The 17,317-nt window shown below is 43.9% G+C and overlaps 2 long non-coding RNA genes across 3 annotated transcripts in view; both read left to right on the top strand.

The window, feature by feature from the left end:
• LOC120372506 overlaps positions 1-1,412 on the top strand; it is a 58,176-nt gene extending 56,764 nt beyond the window's left edge. Inside the window, exon 3 of the long non-coding RNA XR_005585016.1 lies at positions 460-1,412. This is a non-coding gene — a long non-coding RNA (uncharacterized LOC120372506). The remainder of the gene's footprint in view (positions 1-459) is intronic.
• A 5,254-nt stretch (positions 1,413-6,666) lies between these two features.
• LOC120371684 overlaps positions 6,667-17,317 on the top strand; it is a 67,935-nt gene continuing 57,284 nt past the window's right edge. For both annotated transcript variants that reach the window (XR_005584521.1, XR_005584520.1), the window contains exons 1-2: positions 6,667-6,777; positions 7,693-7,779. This is a non-coding gene — a long non-coding RNA (uncharacterized LOC120371684). The remainder of the gene's footprint in view (positions 6,778-7,692; positions 7,780-17,317) is intronic.

The raw sequence follows: 17,317 nt of genomic DNA, 5'->3' as shown, positions 1-17,317 counted from the left end.
TCTCTGGGTGAACCCTTTCTTCAGGGCCTTCATCCCAGGTTTCTATTCTTCCCTGGAGTTCCTCCTTTCCCTTGCTAAGCCCAGAGTGTGATTGCAAGCTTCCGCACTACAGCTTCCTTATGCCCTCACTTCCTGACCTTATACCAGCCTTACCTGCTTCTGCCCAGCTGGGCTCCATCCTCTATCATTGCACCCTGTCAAGCCTAACTCTCCTTCTGGTATGGCCTATCAAGTTATTTAGCCCCTTCTGAGTCACATTAACTTTTTTCGGGCTGGTGTGGGGCAAACACCTGGTCACAGAGACCAACATTCAGGCTATATAATCTGACATAAATAAGTAACAACTTTCTGAATTTTGACTTTCAATATGCAGACCTTTACATTTGGGGTAAATACTGGTGTTAAAATAATTTTAATTTAATTCTTTTCTTCTCCTCTCTCCCCACCATTTTACCACAGGAAGTCTGATGTTCAGCCAGGACAGCAGAGAATCACATTATTCTTTAGCTGGTTGGATAAAGAATACACTGCTGCGTGATAGGATGTGCCATATTAGCCTGTGACAATCAGAAGACATTGTTTGCTTTCCTAGGATGCTACCATGATTACTGGAGGTGGTATCTTTCAATGACTTCCATTATCATCTAATTGAGTGCTTTTACTATTGCTTGCCCACATCAGTGGTGAAAAGAACAATTTTCATCAGTGTCTCTAAGCAACTTTCGAACCAAGACTTTCATTACTGGAATTTCAACAGTAGAGACGTACAATCCTGAAGAAATACTATACTAGTATACTATACTAGTATTGAAGGAGTGACTGGAAATCAGTATTTTGTACCCTTGAAAATAGTGTAAATTCTACAGCTATTTTTACAAATATTTTTCAAATGAGGATAAGAGCTCTCATGGCTATAGGAAGCATTATTTACAAGTGTTTACTGTTCGGGCCCAATTCATCATTAGTTGCAACTCCATTTAAATCAACAGTGTTAGATTGCGTGAATCTGAGTCCTTCTTTTTAGCCATTCATGGCTATCTCATACAAAGTTGCACTATTTTTATGTGTGGGCTGGTAGTGTTTGTGGCAGGCAAAGGTAGGAAAACATGCAATGGTAACAGCAAAGAAAATAGTAACAACAGTGTGTCTTGCTTCAAAATCATCACTTTTTATAACCGGTAATGTTCACCTTTTCTCACTATCTAAAGACCATGTTGAATGACTATTTTAAAACTAAATTTTAGTACAGTGAACAAGCCAGATTCTATTGCTAATTAGACCAATGCAAATCAGGTATCATTCCACTGTAGTAACCAGCATAACACCAGAATTAGTAAAGAATCGGAGCTAAGCTCCCTACCTCTGTTTGCACATTTGAGACATTTGTTGCAAATTGCATCACACATGTTGAAAATCCCAGCTTCTAAGACATATCATGTTAATGATGTGCTGCTCCTTCTAGTGGCAGTAGATATTAGCTGTGGATTCATTCCTTCAGGGGCCTCACCATGAGCTGGAAACACAGTATGTGCGGGCAGAACTTGTTCTACTTCCTACCCTTTGGTTGAAATCTTGTATGATGGTGGTAGTTGGAGAAGTTAAATGATTTGTATTTTATTTTATTTTTTGTTAACACAAGGATTAGTAGTAATAGAACTATTTTTGTTTGAAATGTTAGATCTTATTTATTACCGTACTGCCACTTTTGATTTTAGCAAGAGTAACTTCAGGTCCCCCTGTCTGGCTTCTATTCAGGATTAACATGGATTTTCACATTCAGAAATTGATTAATCATTAATGCTGCTGATCTCATCTACAGAAGAATCATCAACCAGTGTTTGCACTTTCTCCTTCATGGTACTGACATCAGATTTCTGAATCCCATAATTGTCATCTCTAGCAACAACAGCAATCAGAGGAATTTACATTAACACAGGTTTCCCCTGCCATGACCACTGTTCCCTCTAAGCTGTGTGCATGTGCGCGTGTACACAGATCCTAAACCCTGTGCACATGGCGAAACACTGCATGCACAAAAATGTGCACAGAAGCACAACAATTTGCACAGAAGAAATTTTTTGTGCACACAGCCTGTCAAAAATTACAGGGAACATTGGCATGACCATTGTTATATCCTTGGGGTCAGGGGCGGCTCTAGGATTTGTGGCGCCCCAAGCAGGGCGGCACGCCACGGGGGGCGCTCTGGCGGTCGCCGGTCCCGCGGCTCCGGTGGACCTCCCGCATGCACGCCTGCAGATGCTCCACCGGAGCCGCGGGACCAGCCGACCCTCCGCAGGTATGCCTGCGGGAGGTCCACCGGAGCTGCCTGCCGCCCTCCCGCGGGACACCGCCCCAAGCGCGCGCTTGGCGCGCTGGGGTCTGGAGCCGGCCCTGCTTGGGGTCAGCAATTTTAGGACTTGAGACACACAGAGCTGTAAACCTTAAAAGCAACCATTTATTGCCACACACTGAACTAACCAAAAACCAGCCAAAACTGGCTGGGCTCTCCCCTAATAATCTAATTCAGTTGCCATAGCAACAACAAGATTCTATTATCACGACAACCAAATACGCAATATATTCCTCCCCCCTTAATGAGAACATCCCCTAAATAAAACAAACACTAAACTAGAGAAGGAGGGTAGACTGCCTCCATTCCCGGCTAAACCCCGAGGATTATTTTGCCCTGTAACCGTGGGTTCACCCTAGCTAAAGATCCAGCCATTGAGGAGGCCTTCTGTCTCTGTGTGGATTATGGCAGACATCTGATGTTGTTGCACCCGATAGTGTCTTGGGCACAGGCCTGACAGTGGGCTCAGGGTTTGTAGAGCAAGTGGGTGAGGATATGGTATCAACTCGTTCTGGGCAGTGGGGTTTTTCTGCCACCAGCAGTAATGGAAGGGGAAAGTCAGGAACAGGTGACTTTTGATTAAGTATCACCCCGGAAGTGATGAACTCAGGCAACTCAACTGAAGATGTGTCCTGAGGACTGGTATGACCTGGAAACAGCTGATCTACATGTTGCCACCTGGTGAGATCCTCTGCAGTCTGGACTGTGTAGGAAACAGGTCCTGTTTGAGTGATGATAGTGGCAGGGACCCATTTAACTCCAGAAGTATAATTCCGAGCCAAAACCGGCTGTCCCAGGCTAAAGGTTAGGTCTTTTGCTCTGGGTGCATACTTGATAAGTTCATCTTGCTGCTAACATTGAACAATTTGTTGGGGTTCAGAAGGTTTCTGCAGATCAAAGCAAGTGTGCAGCTGTCATCCCATCATTAAAAAAGCCGTGAATGCTTTGGTGGTAGTATGAGGTGTGTTTCTGTAGGATAGTAAAAAGGTGCCCAGACACTTTTGAATGGATAATTGTCCCCTTGCCGATTTCAAAATTTGTTTCATTGTTTGCACAAATCTTTCAGCTAATCCATTGGTGGATGGATGATAAGGTGCTGAAGTGTTGTGGTGTATCCCATTTGCCTTTAAAAATTTTTGAAACTCCTAAGAGACAAACTGCGGTCCATTGTCACTCACAAGTTGTTCTGGCAGACTGAAATGACTAAAGAGTCCCCATAGTTTCTGGAGAGTACTCTCTGCAGTAGTGGACTGCAATATAGAGACTTCTGTCCATTTAGAATGAGTGTCTACCACCAAGAACATGCAAGTAGGTCAGCGAAGTCAACGTGAATACATTGCCACGGGTTTTCAGGCCAGTCTCATGGGGGTAGGGGTGCCTACTGGGATGAATTCCTCACACCCTGACATGACATACAAGCTCTTGCCTTTTCCTCAATAGCACTGTCCAATCCAGGCCACCAAAAATAGCTTTGTGCAATTTCATTCATGCACACTATTCCACAGTGACCGGAATGTAGCTGTTCTAATATCTGTGATCTCAGTGGTGGCGGGATAATGACATGTCTCCCCCACAACAGACAACCAGATTGGATCGATAACTCCGTCCTCCTGGACATGTAGGTAACAAGGTAGGGTGAGACCAGAAAGGTTCATCGAGATGTTCCATGCATTACCAAGTCCATAACTTGGGACAATACTGGGTCAATGCAAGTTGCTTTCTTTATCCTGAGTCGCGGTGATGGGTGTATTCTCTACCTGTTCAAAGTAAAATATTTCCTTCTGGGGAATATCTTGATGTTTGACTGGCAAAGGCAGCCTTGAGGGACCATCCGCATTGCCATGCAGAGTGGATTTCCAATATTTGATTTCATATGTGTGCGTGGAAAGCAACAATGCCCAATGCTGTATATGACTAGCAGCTAATGGGGGAATGCCTGTGTGGGGTCCAAACATTGAAGTGGTTTTAGCAGCATGGCTAACTGTGAGATGAACTTTCCATAATAGTTTAATAGTCCTAGAATGAGCAAAGCTAGCTAACATTTCAAGGAGGGGGAGCCTCCACAATAGCCTTAACTTTTGCAGGGGCCTTACGAAGACCTGTAGCATCAATGATGTGTCCCAAATATTCAACAGAGGGCTGTAAGAATTCACACTTGTCTTTGTGGACTCATATGCCATACTCTTCTAGTCTTTGTAGAGTAGCAGCTAAATTCTTTAGGTGATCCTCCTCATTCCTTCCAGTGACCAGGATGTTGTCCAGGTAGCACTGGACTCTTGTCAAGCCACACAAGATCTGGTCCATAGCCCTCTGGAACAGGGCAGGAGCAGACGTTATTCTGAAGGGTAGGTGACAGTATCAATAAAGCCCTTTATGTGTCACAATAGTCAACAGCTCTTGGGACTTTTCATCAACGTGCATCTGTAAATACACTTGACTCAGATCAATCTTACTGAACTTTTGTCCCCCAGTCAGGCCCACAAAGAAGTCATTGATGCAGGGAAGCGGGTATTGCTCGGCACACAACACCTGGTTGGCAGTGACTTTAAAATCACCACAAATCTAGAGGGAGCCATCTTTCTTCACTATTGGAACAATAGGAGTTGCCCGTGGGTTATGGGTAACTAATATCAGGACTCCATTTGTGACCAGGCGCTCCAGGTCCGCTTCAACTTTCGGCCTGATGGCATATGGCACAGCTCTGGCTTTCAGATATTTTGGATGACTGTCAGGTTTAATGTCCAATGTCACAGTGATTTCCTTCATACTTCCCAGGTCCTCTCCAAAAACAGCAGCATGTTTCCATAGTATAGTGGTCAGACTGGTTTCTTCTTTAGTCATTCGGTGCACTTCTGCCCAGTTCAGCTGAATCTTTCTAAGCCAAGACCTACCCATTAAGGCTTGGTAATTATCTCCCACCTCAAACAGTGACAATTTAGCAGCCTGTCCATTCAGCTCCACCTTAACTTCAGTGGTGCCCAACATGTGCACAGCTTCTCCCATATACATCTTCAGAACAGTTTTTGCTGCCTTAAGTGAAAGATGTTGAAGCTTTTCTTTATACATAGTCTCAGAGACCAGTGAGATGGCTGCACCGGTGTCCAGTTCCATGCATATAGGTTTGCCATCCAGCAATGGGGTTACCCAGTATTCATGTGAGCCCACTGCCAAAGACAAAACGTGGAGTGGCACTTCATCTATTGACGAGATGTCTCCTTGGTCATCCTGGGTCTGCTCTAGAGTGTACAGATTTCCCTTTTTGGTCAGCCAGATCACAGGCCTCTTTTTCTTTGGTTTACAGGCACACTCAATGTGTCCCTTTTTGCCACAGTGTCAACACACCAGGTCTTTACACCGGCATTCTGATGCATGGTGACCCAGATTACTACAGCAGTAACATGCCTGATTCCCCACAGTTTTGTGGGTAGGTTCTTGTGACACCTTATGCACCCTAGGGGATGCAGTGATGTATTGCGCCTCCTTTGTAGCCAGTTCCATGGAGACCGCAATATCAACAGCCTTCTCTAAGGTAAGCTGAGCCTCTGTCAATAGGCACTTCCGTATAGCTTTATTGTGCAGGCCACACACTAACCTGTCACGTAGGGCGTCATTTAATATCTCCTTAAATTCAGTGTTTTGAAAGCTTTTTCAAAGTTGCTACAAATTGTACAACTGTTTCATCTTCTTTTTGGTCTCTTTTGTGGAACCTATATCTTTCAGCAATTATCAATGGTTTTGGAGAAAAATAGGACCCCAGGATTTCCACAATGTCACTGTAACATTTGGTCTCTGGCTTAACAGGCTGTAGTAAGCGTCATAGAAGGGAGTAGGTCTTAGCCCCTACAACACTTAAGAATATTGGCACCTTCTCTTCTGTAATTTCATTTGCAATAACAAAAAGCTCAAAACGCTCAGTATATACATGCCATTGCACTATGGTCTCCTCAAAAGCTTCCAGCCGCCCCGTAAGTGTAGCCATGGTTTTAGTTTCAGTTTGCACAGTCAGTGCAAACAAGCCAGTTCTCACCCCCTTCCAACAGCAAAAGGGCTTTTCTTTCTTTTTGTACCTTGACTTCTACTTCCTTTTGTTGGTGGGGCAGCACAGGAATCCCACCTTTGTTGCCACATTGTTATATCCTTGGGGGCAACAGTTTTAGGAAGAAATCACATGAAACACAGAGCTGTTAACCTTAAAAGCAGCCATTTATTGCCACACACTGAACTAACTAAAAACCAGCCAAAACTGGTTTGGCTATCCCCTAAAAATCTAACTCAGTTGCCATAGCAACAACAAAATTCTATTACCACGACAACCAAATACACAACCATCTCAATATACTTTTCCCCAAAATGGGAAAGTTTGAGAAACAGCAAGGTCAAGATCATATATGTCAAGGAATGGCAGTAACGATCTAAATGCATTTAAGGTTGGTTTATATCTTGCCCTTCTGGAGCGAGGCATTAACATTGCCCATCAAGAATGGACTGAACATTTCAGCAATGGCTTTTGTCAGGGTCTACCCTCACTTGAAACTGGGGGGTTTCAAAGTGAGGACCCGCATGTCTTCCCCCACCCCAAAATCCTAGGGTAGGTCCCCTTTTTGCTGCCACCACCTCGGTCAATTACGTGGGCCGGGACACCCCTGTTTTCCCCCTGTCTCCCTTCTTTCCAGAGACGTTCCCTGGAGAAATACAGATCAACTCACAGAGGGGGAACCTCTCCCCTCCCTCTCTCCCAGCCACTGGAAAGAGATACCTGATTCAAACTGCTTGAATCAAACCCAGGGGGAATTCTCTCTTCCCCCTCCCTTCTCTGCCCGGAGATAAGCTGTCTCACCACCAAGAGAGAATGTCTTAGCCCCTCCCCCTATATCCACAGTAGAAGGGATTTAATCAAATCTTTATAGAAAGAATTTATTAAAAGAAAAACAAGAAAATACAGAATCTCTATGAGTCCAAGCTGGACACTCATAGGGTATAACCTTGCTAAGTTCTGGAGAGAATCCTCTCTCCTTCTCAGTACAACCAGTACAAGCAGAATTAAGAATAATCAATAACAAACACTCAGAATTGCAAGCATAGGATTATTAGGTAAGGACACAAAGTATCTTTCTAATACTCACTATCTTGACTAGAAGAAATTAGTTCAGAAAGGTGGAAGCTGGTAGACTTGATTAAAACATCTGGACTCTTGTAACTCCAAACGGCCAAAGACAACACCCCCCCCAAACAGAGGGAAAAAGTTCCCTCCTAGGAGTTTCAAATTCTCTTCCCTGATTGGTCCTCAGGTCAGGTGCCCACCAGGTACTATGCTTTAACCCTTTACTAACTATTCATGACAGCTTTCACTAGCCATGTGGAGTGTGACTCCATCTCACCGGTCATGCCACGTTCCTAACCACTTCCAGGACCTCTGTCCATGAAGCCAGGTAAAAACTCTATTTTACATTCTTGTGTGTATTGGATTATTCTTTTTAGTACTTTATTCCATTGTCATGTAGTCAGTTACTTGATCTTATGCATACATTTTTGCTTAGTCCACAGGAAATTCCATATAAGGTCTATTGCTTTAACGGGTATTTATTTTAGTGACCACCGCTGTAATTTGTACTGTAATTATGATATCTCAAGATGTTTCACACATTCTGAGTCAAAGGCTGAAAGGGAATAATTTGCATATATTTCCTGAGTTGTACATGCAGTTAATATTGATCTGCTGGTAAAGGAGAAAGAGAACAAAATGCTGTCTAATAATAGCAATTACATTATATATAGTTTCTGAGAATCACTTTTCAGGATCAATTTTTGAACCTGGAGGACAGATTATAGCTGTTCTTAGCATCACTGCTGAAGTTAAGGTTTCTTTGACACTTCACTTCTAATCTGTGACATACACCATATATTACAGCAATTTGCAGATGGTGAAAGCTCTTACTTTTAGTTTTTTGGAGCTGGTACCAATGAATCACAAGCGTCTTGGCTCAAGTCTCAGCCAGAGTAGCACAAATGGAGTTAAATTTCAAAGATTTGACCTGATATTTTAGCCAATTCCCACTAAATCTCATGGAAGCTAAAGTCATGTAACAAGGCTTTGAATGTGTACTTCAGCAGGCTTGTCTATACTAAAAAAAAATGAGGGCCCATAATTCACCTCACTGAGTAGGGTTATTTGACACTGTAGTAAAAATGCCTCCATCCCATCTAAACTCCAACCCCCACAGTTGCTATCAGTTTTGAAAATGCTCTGGCATAGAATTACTGGTCTCAGGTTTCCTAGAGTGTGTAAGTGGGAGATGGAGCAGTCTGGTTATTGTAAACATTACCTCAGACTAAAACATCAGTCATTTAAAATAAAAACCTACAGTGCCTCTGTCAAACTTGGTGTATACATTTGAGTCCTGGGGTCATATACTGCTCTCGCTCTCTCTCTCTGCATGGAACTGCCTTTCATGCCAATGCAAATCCTGCCAAGAGAAATAAATACCACTTATATTCTTTTAAATTAACAACATAACTGCCAATATTGTAAAATATGCCAGGAATATTGTCCCAAATAAGCCATGATCCTGCTCCAGCGTCATTACCACATCCTGGTGATTTTTAGGTTTTCTTCTTAAAAGGCTGAACAAACAAGGCATGGAATCAACAGAATGAATATAACAAAATCCAGTTTCTACTTGCTCACCAGCTATTGAAAAACTTTGCCATTTCCAATTATTTCTACCACTTCCACCCCCGCCCTGATTGTCTCTAGAGCTACCCAGGGGTGAGCTGGAGCCGGTTCGCACCGGTTCGCGCGAACCCGTTGTTAAATTTAGAAGCGGTTTTAGAACCGCTTATTAACTGGCTTCCCTGCGAGGGAAGCTTTGATGGGCTCTGCCTGGGAAGCCTGTAATTCCTCCTCCCGGCCACCGGGGGGCGCTGCGCTGTGCTGTGCTGCGAGAGCCATGTGAGCTGCCTCCTGGCCCTGTTGCTGCTCCTGCTCTTTGGACCTCTGGCCCTGGGACTCCTGCTGCTGCCTGGTGAGTCCCCGGCTGCCTCCTGCTGCTCCCAGCCCCGCCCCCCCCGTGAGTGTCTGCGCCCCTCCCCCGCCTTCCCCTCCCCCGCCTTCCCTGCCACAGCCACCCCCTGCCCCCAGCCAGCCCCTGCCCACAGTCGCCCCCTGCCCCACCCCCTGCCCACAGCCACCCCCAGCCAGCCCCTGCCCGCAGCTACCCCCTGCCCCCCGCCACCCCCAGCCGCCCCCTGCCCCACCCCCTGCCCGCAGCCCGCCCGTCTGCATCACCTGCCCACAGCCAGCCCGTGTCACTCCCTGCCTCCAGCTAGCCCTGCCCCACGCCCCTATCTGCAGCCAGCCCCACATCCACTGGTGCCCTGCAGTTCCCAGGGCAGTAACCCTGCACACCTGCTTCAATGGGGGGGGGGGGGGGCAGGGAGCAGCTGGGACCCACACATGTGCACACCCTAGAGTGACCAAACAGCAAGTGTGAAAAATCGGGTCGGGGGTGAGGGGTAATAGGAGCCTATATAAGAAAAAGACCCAAAAATTGAGACTGTCCCTGATCACCACCCACACATGTGAAACGGAGCTCATTTCTAGTTCAGCCCCATCTTTTTAAAAAAGAACTTTAGGTAGGGTTAAAATACATCTGTATTTTCCTGGACATGTCAGGCTTTTCGGTTCTTAATCACCTCCTGGGAAAATATAGACATATGGTAACCCTATTGGTACAAAAAATACATGCTGTCGCACATCCCTTAAATCTGAACTTTTTATAGGGAACCCGTTGTTAAATCAGAACTTTTTATAGGGAACCCGTTGTTAAGATTTTGGCAGCTCATCACTGGAGCTACCCCTTTAGTCCTCCTGCACTCATGGCCTCCCCTCTTCTGCCACAATAGCTGCTTCTTTCCCCTTCTTCACTCCCATGGCTCCTTCTCCCCTCATGGTTCCCTATTAGTGGCTGCCTCCTACTTCTGCCTTACCCCACATACCTCCCTCCTCACCCCACATTCTCCCTTGCCCCAGTGGCTGCTTCTGCCCTTTCCTCCTCATGGATCTGATTCCTCTCACCCTTATCTTCCCACCCATGGTTGCCCATTGATGGCTCCTCCTTCCCTCATCCGCCATTTTATCTCTTCAATGGCTGCCTCCACTCTTCTCTCCTGATGACTGCCCGTCCCCAGGAACTGAACTGTCTCTCCCTCCAGGCTCCTATTCTAGCAACAGATCAGTGCCCTACCAGCAGCAACTAGCACCAGAGTTAGCTGGTTAGCTAACCTGAATTAAGATAACTTTTTTTTTCAGTGTAGCTATATCCTCAGTTCCCTAATATATCTCTTCCAGAAAGCTAGAGGACTCCACTCTGTAAAGACTTGAAACTGGCATGTCCCAGGATTACTGCATTTACACACACATACACACAATTATTTGAAAAATGCATAGTCCTAGGTATATCTACAGTTGGAGCTGGGGGTATGATTCCCAGCTTGAGGAGACATCCCGCTCTAGCTCTCTTTGAGCTCATGTGCTAAAAACAAAATGTAGCTGCCATGGCAGTGCAAGCTTCAGGACAGGCTAGATGTCCAAAATACATGCCTGGGGTCTCTGGTGGGCAGGTATTCAAGGCAGCTACATTCTGTTTTTAGTGAGCTAGTTCCACAAGAGCTACCATGAGTATATCTCCTCGAGTGGGAAATAATATCCCCAGCTCAGAGCATAGACATATTGTAGTCGCAGTCGGAAAAAAATGTAGCAGCTTGACTTGCCTAATTTAATGGAGAGTCTTAACAACATGTTGTATATTTCTGATAATTAAACCAGGAATAACAAAAAAATATTGATTTAACTGCAGAGCTGGACAGCAGTTATATAAAACCAAACTTGTTTTCAGTCTTTTTGTGATATTTCCAGATGCAGCATCTCTTTACTGAAGATGTTTAATGTGCTAGTGTATCTTAAAACAAAAGATACATCCATCCAGAGAAGGCTACATTTGCTGGGCCTGATTCTTTACAGTCTTACCCTTTTTTAGGCTTTTGCCGCTGTAGAAACTACCCTTTTGATCCAAGAACGTATAACACCAACTTTGATCTTCAAGTGCATAGTTTTAAATGTCTATACACAGTGCAGGGCAGCAGATAATCAGACCCCTCATGTTTCATGAATGTCCTGCACTTTATTATAGTAAGGGACCAATATTCCATATATATACTGAAGAAAATAATTTGCGGCCAGATTGCAACAGATTGTGACATGGAGAGTAGGGGCGATTATACAAAGGGACATCCCATTCTGTAAAATGCCCTATGACTGTTACAATCAATGGACTCTTCCCCTCGGTGCATCCCGAAGCAGACATCACTGTAACATGAGGGAGGGAACTGGTGAAAAGGCAGGCCAGGGGCTATCCTCACTCTACACCAGTCTGCAGAGCAGGCCAGCATCAGCCTGCTAAAGTGGGTGGTGAGAGCATCATCCTGACAGGTGGCACAGCCTGAGCAGTGTCCCTGTGCAAAGGGCTCCCTTCATGAGCTCCCCATGGGCCCACACAGCACTTCACCACCCCATCCGCAGGCCAGTGGGTAAATGCCACAATCTGGCCCTCTCCATTACCAGTGGATTCATGCACAGCACTATCTCAATCATGGTGTGTGACTCAACTCATCCTCCCCATTGTCAAAAAGATTTGCCAAGAAACGTAAACCTTCTGGCAGTTTGAGGCAACATGAGTTAGTAAATTAACTGGCCTCTACCACCCATTGTACATTACTCAGAGAGTGAAGTGTACAGCATTCTTAATATCTGAAACAAACTGCCAAATAACCAATGCCTAGCACACAATAAAGTTCTTTCATAGCTGCCACAGTTCACAAGTTCTGCTTTTGGATCACAATCTCTTATATCCTACTTTTCTGACATGAGACACCTGAGATCGAATAGTCTGGATAAATATTATGTACATAAATATGGATATAAACACACATGCACATAAAGAGTCTATCGTTTGAGAGCTCAATAAAAATGCAAATTAGCTGTTGCTACTGCCTAAACAGAAGCAGTGGAAGTGTACACATATTGACCTGCATGTTTGATACAATTATGAAGATAAACACGCAGAGGGAAAATTTACCCATATCGCATAAAAGTTTAGCCATGCAGCTATTCCCATGGCGGTCACTTAAGGTCGTGGTGCTAACTAGCTGATCCTCATTTCCATTCCCCTAGATCTCGCCAAAAACACACTCCACAGCATTAGCCCGCATTTCACACTTTTCCCTCAATAATGTGGCTTTTCTATTTTCATGTGTTTTAGTGTCATTTCATTTTTTTCATCTGATTCGAGCAGCACAAGGAAACTACCCTGTTCCATCACTGTGTCTACATAAGCCTTTTTTCTAAAATTTCCCCGTGTTGTTAGCACTAGTGCAAAGCCACTAATGCCAATGAGGAGCAGGTTTCACCTGAATGCTGGCATTTTAGCCACAGGTTCATCCATCTGTCTGCTCAGAGCAGGTCTACACAAAGTGGTGAACACACTGACAGGGCCTTTTCTGCACTACCTCTGCCACCATTAGGTTCTCAGCTGTCCAAGTTTTCCCAGGATCGCCCCCCTTTTTTGAGGTAGCTGTCCTGGGAAATCTGTAAGGGTGTTCAGGACACACTGCCAGCTGTCCAGTTCTATGGGCTCAGGATCATGGCAGATGTCCCATTTGTTGTACCTCAGAGGTGGCAATCCTAACCATCATTGTAACCACCAGCAAACCTGCATCAGTGCCAATAATCATAGGAAATTTTAGCAAAAGTGTCTACTGTCAACAAAGCTTTGAGGTTAAGTGTGGGATGTTGATTGTCTTCAGAAAGGTCTGCATTTCATAGCACTCTGCATTAGAGTTAAGACACACACGCTTGAGCAATATGCCATGACCCTATATTTCAGCAACATGTGATTTATATGAAAACAATGTTCTCTAGCTGTATGGTACACAATGTTCTTTACTGATTTGATGCAACTGGAATAGTGACATACAATATATAATATGCTCGCTACAGAAACCCCAAAGGGTGAGAGTTCAGACTGGAGTGACCTGTTTCATTGATTAGATCAAATCTCAGACTCACAGCAGTGAGTTTCATAGCTGAATATTCCACAGATGCTTTACAAAGAGGCCAATAATTACTTAAGTAGAAGTGTCGGGATGGGATCTCCTTTTCCCACAAGTAAGCATGTAAAATTAGGCTATGTCTGTGCTACAGACCTTACAGCAGCACACCTGCACCACTGTATGGTCTCCCATATAGCTGCTCCATGCAATGGGAGTGAGCTCTCCCACAGGCAATAATTAAACCACCCCTAATGAGCAGCCATACGTATGTCAGTGGAAGAGCATCTCCTGCCGACATAGTGCTGTCCACACCGGTGCTTTTGTCGGTGAACCTTATATCAGTCAGGGAGGTGGTTTTTTACACCCCTGACTGACAAGTTTTACTGACAAAAGTGCTAGTGTAGAGACACAAAAGACCAAGCAACTGATCCACACCCATCCTATGTCAAGCCTAGATAGGCTTGCAAACAAGCCTTGCATTGTTGTACTGCTCTTACTACACAATCACTGAACATTAAACAATGTCACACAGGGGGAGGAAAGGGGGAACATATAGAACCACCAAGGTAATTCAAGCACATAATTTGATCTTTGTGTTTTACTCTGTTTTGGAAAGTGAACACATAAAAGAAAATCAACTGTATGTTCAGTTATTATTTTTAAATCTTCTCCTATTTGTTAATGAAATTCTCCTATTCAAATCTCTCTACAGGCAGTGATTAGGCTGGTGCTATGGTTCAATAATTTGCATCCATAGAGAGTTTCAGTCTAATAAATGGCATTCAGATGCGATAGTTGCAAACACTGAACTTCTAATAGCTATTGTTGGAGCCTCTAGATTTCACCAAGAAGTATCCCCCAGAGCAGACTAATATGACCAAGCTTTTAAGGATTTTAATATACAGTTCCTGATATACAGCCATAAATATAGCAATAGGCAACACATGTATTGTATTGAACATACACTTGAGGACATCATTCTTCAAGGCTGACAATCTGCCACCTTTCACAAGCAATAAATTAACATGAAAACTGAAAAATGATTTTAAAATGTATTGGGCTTAATAAATGACAAATTCTGATGCCTTTCTAGGGGCTCAAGTTTTCCAAACCCTGGGGAAAACTACCAGAGTGGAGAAGCTGCAAGCTAATTAACATCTACCTCCCCGCTGGAGACCATAAATGCTGGGGGCCCACTATACCAAGCACTCACAGCAAGATTGAGTGCAGATCTCCAGTCAGGGAGGGGCGTCTGTGACACTTTGAGGTTTAACCCAGACCAATAAGGAATTGAGTCACTGCATGCCCAGCAACTCTGTGTGCCTTAAATGGTATGTTGCTGTGGCTGACAGCCCTGACAACAACCACCCTACAAGCCTGCAGGTCAAACTCTAGCTTCCACCACCCAGTTACTCCTTGCAGGGTGATTCCAACACCCTCCCAGTCCTGAATTTTCCCCAAACCATCTGCCCTGCAATGTCCAGCCCTCTCCTGGAACACTCACAGAAGTTATTAAATTAATTGTTCCTTTAAAGAGACAATACGCTGCAGTCTGTTAGCTTAGCTGGGGTAAATTGGTTTACAGTAAAACAAGGTTATTAAACAAAAAGTCAGAGGCTTAGGTAATATCATATATAAGGACTAAGATACAAAGGGTTACAAGCAAACACGAGTAAAAATATGCTTCTAAGACTAAAACTTAATTTCAGCAAATTACAATCTTTGCCTCAGCAGGTTTCTCACCTAAACTCAGTTCCCAGAAACTTCAATCCCACTGATTGAAGGACCCAACATTCTTTGACTTCAACAGCTCTGGCACCTTTAATCCCTCCCCCAAAGTGATGGATAGCAAAATGCCATTCTGTTTCCACTTATATCTCCCAAAGTTCTTTGACCCTGTCAGAAGAGGCAGAAAGGCTTCCTGCTGTTCTTCCCTTCCTGTCAACTTCCCATCTCTCCTATCTGGGAGAAAACCTGTTTCTCTTTGTGTTTGGTCATAGACTTTAAAGCACAATATCAGTGAGTATCCATCATTCCTCATATAGCATTAATGCATATGTTTCACAATTACATTAATCACTGCTGTGTCAGACTTTTATAAAAGACCTTACTCAAGACACTTTTATAATACAGTAACATTGTGTACAATCCATTGATTCTATTGCTTTTCATTTGAGGTTACATCCCTCTGTCTTTGTAGCTCAGTAAACCTTTGAAATGTATTCTTCTGAAGTGTATCCCCAGATAAAGTTTCCCTCCCCTACTGGGATGCTCTCTTTTTCCATTCTTGTAAGCTTGGTAGCTTTATTTACCTTATATGTAAATATACTTTCATTGTCTCTGCCTGGCAACCAGATTGGTCAGAATAGCAAATATACATTCCTTTGTCTAAGGCAGTCTGGGCTTAACATATTTTAAGTACACAATTCTAGCACATATTTGTAACTCATTGTACATACTACATATATACACATCACACAAGAATATTAATGATCAGTGAGTTATGAATTCTCCACTGATATATGCCACCTCTTGTGTATAGAGCATGACAACAGTGTGTTAGGTAAGTGAGGACGGACATCAGGCCCGGCAAAAGTTGCTGACACAGAGTGGTGAACTACCAATGGGCAGGGCTGGCACAACCCATTAGGCGACCTAGGCGGTTGCCTAGAGCGCTAACATTTGCGGGGTGGAGACCGCGGCGGCTGGACCTTCCACCGCCTCTGTTGGGGGCGGCATTTCGGGGGCGGGACCTTCCGCCGCCTAGGGCAGCAAAAAAGCTGGCGGCGCTCCTGCCACTGGGGCTCTGTGTCACAGACTGCCATCACGCATCTTCCTAATCCTGGAGAAGATGGATTCACATTGCAGGAAGTCCATTATCTCCATGACAGTGATGATGTTACAAGTGACATCATAATGTACATCATGTGACCTCGGAGCTGTGGGCCCTAGACACAGACCTACTGTGAGTAGTGGTTAATTTGGTCCAGGGTACAATAGTGCATTGGCTTTGCTCCTGTCCCTCTGATAAGTTTAGAATAATTATAGGTGAAGGCTATAAGTAAGGCAGGAAAAAAAGGAACAGTTATCAACATTCAAATTGAGCAAGGGCCTGAACCTCAGAAGGATTAAGCATATGCAACTCTCATTCTCCGTATGAGATTTTAGTTACCTCCAATACATACTTTGCTGCTCGAGCATACCTTTCTGTATTATTTTGCAGTTCAGACACATTTATGTGAACTTAGGTCATGGTGCAACTTAAAAAATGAAGGAATTCAATAACCTTATGAGATTTTTCACTCTTTAGCCTTTGGGTCTCTAATTTTGTTTCCACAAGTGGACATAAATGCAAGCAGCCAATTACCCCATTTGCAGATAAAGTCCAGTGGATGGGTGCATACACTGTCATTTTGAACCTATGATTTATTACAGCTGTAATTTTGCTCCTCCCTCTTTAAACTGTTATGAAAAGGTACAAAGCATTCAGACCCCTTTATTCAATGAAGTGGAACACTTATTGGGATAATCTACAGCTTCTTAGAACCGAAGGGTTAATATTTAAATTCATTGCAATTACTATATAATTTACACCAAACCCCTTTTAAAGTGTATTATTAATTTATTATTATTATTATTATTATTATTATTATTATGTATTACTTTTACAGTAGCACTTAGAGGCCCAAATCAAGATCAGAGCCACATTGTGGTAGGCCTTGTATATATACATAGTAAGAGACAGACCTTGCCCTCAATATAAACAAAGAAGACAAAGCATGGGAGAAAGAAGGTATTATTCCCACTTTACCATTGGGGAACTGAGGCACAGAGTGATTAAGAGATTTGCCCAAGGTCACA

Source organism: Mauremys reevesii, linkage group 9 (genome assembly GCF_016161935.1).
Source record: "Mauremys reevesii isolate NIE-2019 linkage group 9, ASM1616193v1, whole genome shotgun sequence".
Classification (NCBI taxonomy): Eukaryota; Metazoa; Chordata; order Testudines; family Geoemydidae; genus Mauremys; species Mauremys reevesii.
The sequence above is the reverse complement of the archived record's forward strand: the minus strand, read 5'-3'. Positions and strand labels throughout refer to the sequence as shown.